The sequence below is a fragment of the Pleurodeles waltl genome, chromosome 7 (genome assembly GCF_031143425.1).
Source record: "Pleurodeles waltl isolate 20211129_DDA chromosome 7, aPleWal1.hap1.20221129, whole genome shotgun sequence".
NCBI classification, from domain to species: domain Eukaryota; kingdom Metazoa; phylum Chordata; class Amphibia; order Caudata; family Salamandridae; genus Pleurodeles; species Pleurodeles waltl.
The window spans coordinates 990509639-990519072 of NC_090446.1; the positions used below are offsets into that span (position 1 = coordinate 990509639).

General features: G+C 40.4%; 1 long non-coding RNA gene across 1 annotated transcript; it reads right to left on the reverse strand.

Annotated features, from left to right (window-relative positions):
- Positions 1–316: 316 nt before the first annotated feature.
- LOC138247353 (uncharacterized) lies at positions 317–8289 on the reverse strand. Its single transcript, XR_011194463.1, has 3 exons — positions 8254–8289; positions 7752–7847; positions 317–362 (listed from the first exon to the last, which is right to left on the reverse strand). It is a non-coding gene; the product is annotated as an uncharacterized lncRNA (long non-coding RNA).
- Positions 8290–9434: the final 1145 nt, after the last annotated feature.

Here is a 9434-nt window from a genome sequence, read left to right on the forward strand (position 1 = left end):
TGTCTCCCCTATTTGTTATACCCGCCACCCACTTCCTTTTACTTAATACTCTCTTCACTCCCGTCCTCCCGCCACCCTGGTTCCCCTCAGTTCTATAGTTTCACACACCTGGTCTTGCCACGCTTCTCCAGAAGCGTGGCGGGGTTTCTCGCACGCCTCCCGGGGCCGCTGTGAACTCCGTTTCTCCGTCACTCCTCTTGTCCTCTTTGCCGCTGAAATCCGCCTGGACTTCCACAACGCCGCTCTCCCCTGAGACGCCGCCTTTCCTTCATTTTCAGGTCCCACGGTGCAGCTTCCTGAATGGAGGGTCACGGCTAGCCGAGGCTCCGGATTGGTCCCCATCTCATGAGGTTCCCGGGTATCTGGGGCAGTGGCAGCACAAGTCGGTGTTGTGTGCAGGCTTACTCCGATTGGCCCGTCACAGTACCCTTAATAGATTTTTGTCATTTTGTTTGTTAAATGTTACTCTATTTGTCTAATTTAGTTTAGGTTGTTTATTGTTTTTGCATTTTGACTTTATTATTGGTTTGTACTTTAACAATACTTTACACGTTGCCCTATATTAAGTTTATCTGCTCTGCACAATAGCTACCAGGAGTAGAGCTCAGGTCAATTTTGTGACTTTAAGGTTCGCCCTGACATAAGTTGTGATTATTCTTTGAGGTGGGCACCTCAAATAATAATCCTATTTCTTACATAATATATACAGGTTGTCAAGTCATTTCGCTATCTTCTCTTTTCTTCAGTCCAAATATTGTTTTAAAAAGCTTTAGCTCCTGGCACCCTCCCTCACAACCTTGTCTATATTTTCCTCTCTTCCAAATATGCAGAAAATACTTTGCCTACCAACCACGTTCTCATGCCAGTTTCAATATCCCCCTTTCTCCACCACATCCCAGAATACACCATATAAAAACAATAATTCAGGAAGCTATGGACACTTCATCATTCACCTTTGCTCTTCCCACTCCCCAAGCCCCACTCCCCACTCAAAGATGTACTTTCAAAGTTAAGTTTAACTATGCACATCCACTCTGTGCTGACATTGCTCGGTTAGAGCTTCATAAAGTCTGGACTGACATCCCCTGTCAGATACTGGTCTGCAAAGAGCTGGATCCAACATGGAAAAAGGTGGTTGATATTGCAAAAGGCCACTCACATTCTTTCCCCCTTTCTGATTGTGTGAAAAAGGAGGGAGAATGCAGACAAGATAATAGAGTGTTAACCACCATTCCTCAGTCTCATTCAGGTCTCTAGAGATCTGAAAGAATGACATGTTCTTGCTTTTGCTTTTTACAAATCTGACATCATTGCAGTTAAAAACTACACTGATTTTTCACTGTTGTGATATTAGAACAGTGATTAAGTAGGTTTTGAATAGGGTTATTTATGTTAATGGCCTAATAATAAAGCCATACAGAAGAGACTTTTTACAATTCTACCTTTCACTTCCATCCATTTTCCATCCTTCACAACAGATTCTCAACCATGTTTTATGAGAGTGTTTAATTGCAAGGGTAAGATTGTAAGAATTAAATCTTATACGGACCTCACAATCGAAGGCTACAGACAGAAAAGGTAGAAGGATCTTTCAGGTTTAGTTTACAGTGACTTTGCAGCTTGAAAAACAGATAGGTAGCCCTAATTTTATAAGCCAAATTCAATAGCGATGATAATGTCACAAACGTGCTACTAGTATAGTCAATTAAATGCCTCTACAAAGCCATATATAACAACAGTAATAGAAATTACCCCTTAGCACTAGAGAAACATTAAATATTTTGTCTTGAATCTAGTATGAAGGAACATTTGAGTCCGTTTCAAATATATTTGCAAATGTAGTACATTAAGCGGCCAAAGAATAGATGTCCATTTTTTGAAAACTTATAAAGTTTGGGTAAAGAGTCTTTTCAGTTTAGAAAGATAAACAATTCTTTGGGAAAAAAAAGTACTATTAGTTAAAAATAGGTTTATTTCTTGAAATATCAGCTCTTCAGTTTGATACATTGATAATTGATCCTTGTGTACCACTGTATCAGTGTCAGCAAGTACTCATGCAATAAGACCAAGCATTGCTATATTATGCCTTGCATGTCCATGAATCAAAATCACATGACACATATGGCAATGTTATGTCAAGGACTTTCACCTTTATGGTAGGTTCAACCACAATCATGTCAAGAATGCCCAAAATATATCAAGAACAAAGAGAATTATGTAACGGAGCACCATAAAGCTCATAAAAGTCTCCATAATGCCAGGGATGCCCAGAGTTAACCAGAAATGGGCAACAATATTTCAGAAGCTGCAACTGTCATCCTAAGGATACCTCACTTCTACCAAGGGTGTTGCCTTTTTTGAGCAAGAACACAACCCATTTTTGATCTGTGTGGTGTGTAGACTGGGTTTGGAAGCCTGCTTAAAGAGGTATTTAGTGAAAGATTAATATTGCCAATTAATTGAGAAAAAAGGTTCTCTCCTGAGAGTCACACTGCACACTTTAACATCTTCATCTTCATTAATCCACCAAGAACAATCATCCTCACTCACATCCAAATTCTCCGTCCTCATTCTGGACAAGCAATCAGCAGTCCTGTTCTCACACCCAGATACAAATGAAAATCTTGTAAACCTACAATGCACTTACAAATGGGAGATGAAACATTGCCCAAACCCTTTTTTTCAAAACTTTCTTTTAACGGTTTATGATCAGTCTGAACTTCTAACCGTACCCCCCAAAGAAACTGCTTAAACTTCCTAATAGCCCAATATATGGCCAAAGCCTCCTTCTCAATTGTGGAATACCTACGTTCTGCATCACGTAGACTATGTGAAGCAAAAGCAATAACATTATCGTTGCCATTGTTCAGTTGTTTATGAACACAACCTAAACCTTTATCTGAGGCATGAATACTAACACAGCAGGGCATATCCAGATGAAAACTGCTAAGAGACTGAGCAGAAGATAAAGCCTGTTTAAGATCCACAAATTAATTTTGAAATTCCTCAGTCCAATCAAATTCCATTACTTTCCTGAGCAAATTTCTAATAGAGCTGGATCTTCTAGCAAAATGGGGAAAAACCTGGCATAATATTCAGCCATTCCAAGCAAAACTTGAATATCTTCCTTTCTCTCTGGAGCGGATAAATTCAATATGGTCTTGACTAAATCATCCTTAGGTTTGACACTACTACCAGACATGACATGACCCAGATACGTAATATCTGACCTGAAAAATGTGCTCTTCTCACCCTTCAGTACGATACCTTTAGACTACAAAATGTTCAGAACAGCTCTGACTTTCTCTTTATGCAGCTCAAGAGTGTCGGTGAAGATGAGAACATCATCCTGACTAAACAAGTCAATTTGAAAAATAAATGATCGCAAAGTCATAGTAACAGTACCTTTCAGAAGAATAGAAATAACAATTAATGGTGCGTTGGAGTTTCAGAAGAATCCAGGAAGGGTCGAGGAAGGGTCCCAAGTTCAAGTCGTTGCCAAAATGTAGTAGTACAAACACGTACAAGGAATAAAGAAAGATCTTGAAGAATAGGGTAGAGATGTCTCAGTCTCTTTTATTAGTACTTCTCAGGAAAAGAAACTCCTATCCACACCTGGCACAGCTCTCTCCTCACTAACTGACACTCTATGTGGAACACAGAAACATTATAGATTGTAACACTGAGTGCCAGGATGGGGGGAGACAGAATATACCATACAATACATAAAATTACAACCCTAAAATAATAGAGAAACACAACTAATAAAACTAACACTAAATACTACAGGGATGTAGTGGAATAGTAATATTGCCCATTGATGGAGAAAAAAGGTTCTCTCCTGAGGGTTCCTTATAATACAGGAAATGGGAAATGAGGATACCTCTAACACAAGAATTGCCTGGGAAATTCTGTCAAAGGGCTTATGGATGTCAGGAGGTAAAAGAATGGGACACAAATGACATGACCCAGAGGCAGATACTTGTAAGCACCCAAGTGATGTTTTTGTCTTGAAGAAAGTGGTGGATTGGTGAGCTAATATGTGCTGAAACTAGATGTCAGTGAGTATTAGTAACAACACAAACAGCTGAGAGTAATCAATGCATTTTTAATAGTACATGGGTTGGGCTAAATCAAAATGGTGTGCTACGCCTACATTTTTAACCATGTATGGTGAGTTTTCAAATGTGTAGTGAAGATCAAGGAGACACCTGTATCATTACTGATTAATACAGTGCCTGGCCTTCAATCCATGAGTTCCCTAGAAAGAGTTAAAGAGCCATATAAATTCCACAAGTAGCTCTACAGCAGTGATGCTTTTTTGCAATGGATGTGTTGTTTCCTATAAAAAGAGCATGGGGTGGGGGTTTGGTTGTCCCCTTTCTTTGATCTCATACAATAACGTTGTCAGCAATGTTCCCTGTAAGGCGCACGCGCAAGCGCGCGCGCACCTTTCCTTCCCCCATCGCGCAGGCCCCTTTGGCAAGCGTGCACGTTGTGCTGTGGTAGTTTATATGCGTTATCACTTTCTAAGCCTAAATAAGCCTTTTAGAGCGATATACGTGTTCCCCTAAGGCAGATAATGCTCATATTTGAATCTGGATTGAAGTCAATGAAAACAGCGTTTAAATGCCGCGGGGAGTGTTTCAAACATCATTTGGCGTACTTTAGCATACAAGCGAGCAAGTGATATTTGTCTTGGAAATTAATGGTTAATGAGCTAAGAAATGCTTCAGAACAGTAGAAAATGTGCTGTTATCAAATGTTCCACCATTCCTATATTTTGTGGTAGTTTATATGCTTTATCACTTTCTAAGCTTTAATAAGCCTTTTTGAGCGATATACGTGCTCCCCTAAGGCAGATAATGCTCATATTTGAATCTGGATTAAAGTAAATTAAAACAGCTTTTAAATACTGCGGGGAGTGTTTTAAACATCATTTGGCGTGCTTTAGCATACAAGCGGGCAAGTGATATTTGTCTTGAAAATCAATGGTTCATGAGCTAGGAAATGCTTCAGAACAGTAGAAAATGTGCTGTTATCAAATGTTCCACCATTCCTATACTTTGTGGTAGTTTATATGCGTTATCACTTTCTAAGCCTAAATAAGCCTTTTTTTAGCAATATACGTGCTCCCCTAACAGGTCATGTCCTTGGGGTGTGCAACCAGGTCACAAAACTGCCTTGATGCCCTATTGCATGGAGCAATGATATCCCTTTTTTGCTTTAGTGGTATGGAGAGGCTAATGCCAAAGATCTTGGCTAGTTATGCGCTGCGCGCACGTGAATGGTCAATTTCTTGGCGCACGTATCCTTGGCTGCAACGCACAGAGACCGAACACTGCCGCACACAGTGGAAAAAAATTAGAGGGAATATTGGTTGTCAGGGTCTTATTTTACTTGGATTTTTTCACCCTGGCCACGTGATCACTAAAGGTGGTATAGAATTCAAAAAGAATTAAAAGTTGGAGGTATTTGATGATGCAATTATTTGACTTGTCTAGTAATGGTGTTTTTTTCATATGCAGTAAGGAATCTACCTAATTCTAATCAAATGTTGTAATTTATCTTGGAAGCTTCCAATACTCATTGTTGTATAATAATCTTCAACACTATGTGAAGAACGGGCACCATCAGTACAATGAGGCACACAATATTCCAAGAATGCTCACCATTGTGCCACGACAAGAATTATGCCAAGTATTTCATGAAAGTCCAAATCATGTAAAGAATCACCACCCTTTTGCCAGCACTATGCAAGGGGAGCACCATTATCTCTAGAATGCTTGCAATGTGACATAAATTACCTTCGTGTCCACATGCAAAACTGTGCCAAAATCAAATGACTGCTAAGCAATGAGGCTCCCACTATGACAGTAGAGTTGTCTTCGTGTGAGATAAGAACCTTGTGTGCCAGATACGGAACTCTCAAGTGCCCAGCTCTATGCATGAGTTGCTCACCAGCTCCAGGATTTTATGAGTCCTCATTTTATGATGGGACTAAAGCAGGATTTAAATGGGATGAAGAAAATTGAGGGATCAATTAAAGGGCTGTGCCTAAGCAGCCTAACTACGAATCCTTTCTGAGAAGCCCACATGAGCTGTATTTTGGTGCCTATGAGCATTCACTTAGTATGTTAGGTGCATATGATCATTGCTCTGTGGGCTCAGCAGAGAGGCCAAGGATTGAATAAGCACATATTCTTTACGACCCTATAACCCTATAACAACCAGTGGGGAAACCTCACACTGCTGTTAGCCTTAACTCCAGAGTTCTCAGTCGTGGTCTGTTTCAAACTCAGATCCATAACCTGAACTCACACAGACATCTGGAGGCTACTCAGTTCAAAGTATGCACTACAAAATAGCAATATGTTGTAGAACAATCTACAGAAATACAATACCCTGGAAAAGCAACCACTTATAGGGAATGCAAACAGGGTCTGCATCGCTGACGTGGATTACCTTAACATTTTTTTCAGCCCTTTGTTAAGAAAGTGATCAGTGGTTTGCCTATAAAGTTAAGGTTATGAACATGGGGCCTGAGAGGTAGGGGTCGGAACAATTTTCAGAGTGAGGGTGCTGCCATTCATCTTACATCACTGAAGTCATTGGCACTGTCAACAACCCAAGCATCATACAAAGAACATGTGCAGGAAATTAGCCACGCTGATTCAGCAGGAGAGTGGTGAGTATGCGTTATGTAGCCGATGATGTATTTTGGAGCAGGTTGTCCTAAATATATTAACAAAGCAGGTGTGATACACACTGTCATTAATAGACAGTCCGTTTATTTCACCATGAAGTTTACACAGACATGCAGCTTTACTGATGGAACTATTTAGGGAGCACACAACAGATAATGTGCTGTCTTGCAGTGAATATTTATCTTTAGCAGATCATCAAGTAAAGTGTATTCTAATATTTGTTTCTATTACACTAACAAATTACAAAAAAGTGCTAAATGTGTGTTTTCCCAACTGCTGATATATTTTTAAATGTTTGTATAGTTAATTTAAAAGTATTTAAATATTGTTGTGTTATTAAAGGCATCCTACAGCTTTCCTTTCACACTCCATTTATGGCAGCCAGACTGTTACAAAATACTCTCACTTTGTAGTAAGAGAAAGAAATGCAAACAGCAATCTCCATGATAAAAGAATAGGCAGGAATTTGTCAGAAGACATAGCTTCACATTTATTGCCTGTATGCACAGTATATGTGACCAGATACAAACACAATTTAAAGGCACCATGATAGCTCATTCACCTGAACTCCAGCATGGTTATTTTGGATGTGCCGCAGCACCCCTGCACTCCTACTTCCAGCATCTTTGCCTAGAGACCCCGTTCAATGTCAGTTTGTACGTACTACTGGATCTGAGAATCAGAGGGACACTTCCCGACTTAAAGGCTCTGGAAAACAGGACTACGTGTGGAATAATGCAAAGCAAAAACCTGGACTGAATGGTCTACTCATGCACAGATCAGAAAAACCTGAAATATCTGGAATTTGGACTCTATGCGCATAGAAGAGGGACACTACATGCCATGCGTGGCCTGAGATGAAGTGTCAGATGAATAGTACAAGGGACACCAGGAATACACTACACGTGGTCTCTCTCTATCTCTCTCTTTCCCTCTCTCTCCCATACACAAACAAAACATGCACGAAATGTTGGAGCTCACACCAGCACGCACCCAGAAACGTACAGCCCAGCCCCCTGAGAAGTCAACGTTGTTTTAAAGTACCTGTTTCTTCGGCTCCCAGTGTGTGCTTCATTCAGCATGTCCAATACAAGTGGAGAGAGCGCCGCACCGACCCCAGGCTCTGAAAACTTCCGGTCCCTGTAAAAGAGGAAACGGAAAAGTAGGTGATGCTAGCACTGAAGGTCAGTAAAAACGGGTCTAAATTATAAATGCTGCACGCCCCTTTCATCAAGCCCCCTAAAAAAGGTCTACAGTTGGCCTAAGTAGATTATCATGTGGGACTTTCTTTTTGTCACTTTATATGGTACAAGGCTTTCTTCCCATTTGTATTATTCATCATATTATTATTTTTTTATTTTTTATAGCATGAATATTTAGGAATGATTTCTCTTCACTCCAATACAGTGTGTCTTTCTCTTGGGCACTGTCAGGTTCCCCGGTAGCAGCATCGTGTGCAAATCCCAAACGCAAACTGACCGATAATTGACAGAATATAAAGTTGTTTAGTGTACAGCCCCCAGAATCATCAAAAAAGCAGGGAGACCTTCTTCCGCCTCTTTATAGAACATCCACACTCCCCCGTAACGTGACGCATGACTTGGAGTATTCTTAGTTGAAAATCTAGTCATAACTGCCTGTAAATCGGTTTCACCTGCCAGGCCCGGCCCTTAAAATAACATACAGCCCTTTGAAAACGTTAAATCAGTGCTAAATCGTTGGAGAAAGGGGCAATTATGTTGTCTGTTGTCAAACACTGTGATATAAATTCTAACAGACCGGCACCATAGCTGTAATTTCTCCCTCAAGTTCCATCTACGACTTCGGGACCCAATTATATATCAGTCTCTCAGAGATGCGGCACTGCTGCGTAGACAAATAGGGAGGACTGGCTTACAATCAAGCAGAGAACATGTGTTTCGGTGACCATATGAATAAACATTTGTGGATTTCCTTGTTGCCAGTGACGGACTTAAGTACCGTATGCATTATGGGAGGTGTAGTCTCTTTTTGAATAAATGTGCACATCTACCTTATTGCAAACAATTCATGTAAAAAGAAATATAAGGAAAGAGACAGACAACGGTATTTCGAAACATGGGTCACTATATTTAACGATGTTTTTGGAAACTTGACGCAAAGAAACCAGATACAATGTTAGAAAACCCGCCATACATGAAGGCTAAAATACTAAAATCTTGCTTCTATGCTTACAAATGCAAGTCAGCTCTTGTGATTTAGTCAGTCTTTGTCTGCAGGTCTAAATCCTCCTGTGCATGACTTGCCTCTTCCCCTTGCAAGCACCACACTGACTCAGACGCTCGCCCACTGACTTCTGTGTTCGTGGTGTTAGAATGTCATCATCAAACATTCCCTTTCTCTTCATAACTTTGATGATGTCATTTTTTTGGGCGTAATGGAGAGGACGATATTTAGACTATATTTAATGGGCTCATAATCAGGCGGTAGTGGAAATATAAAGGAGCAACGCAAATAGGCGACTGCGTTCTCCAGTTCCAATATTCCCAGTAAAAAAATGGCCAGCACGACTATATTGCAAATCCGTCGGTGAACATTAAAATAGGGCGCATCCCAAAGATCTACCTTTATCCAAGTATGTGATCCTGCACGTGTGGGACTTCAATAGCAGCACCCAGCCATTTATGTGGTACATCAACGTATTCATTTAAGTGAAACAGAACTGTTTTTACAAGCATCTAGGCGCCC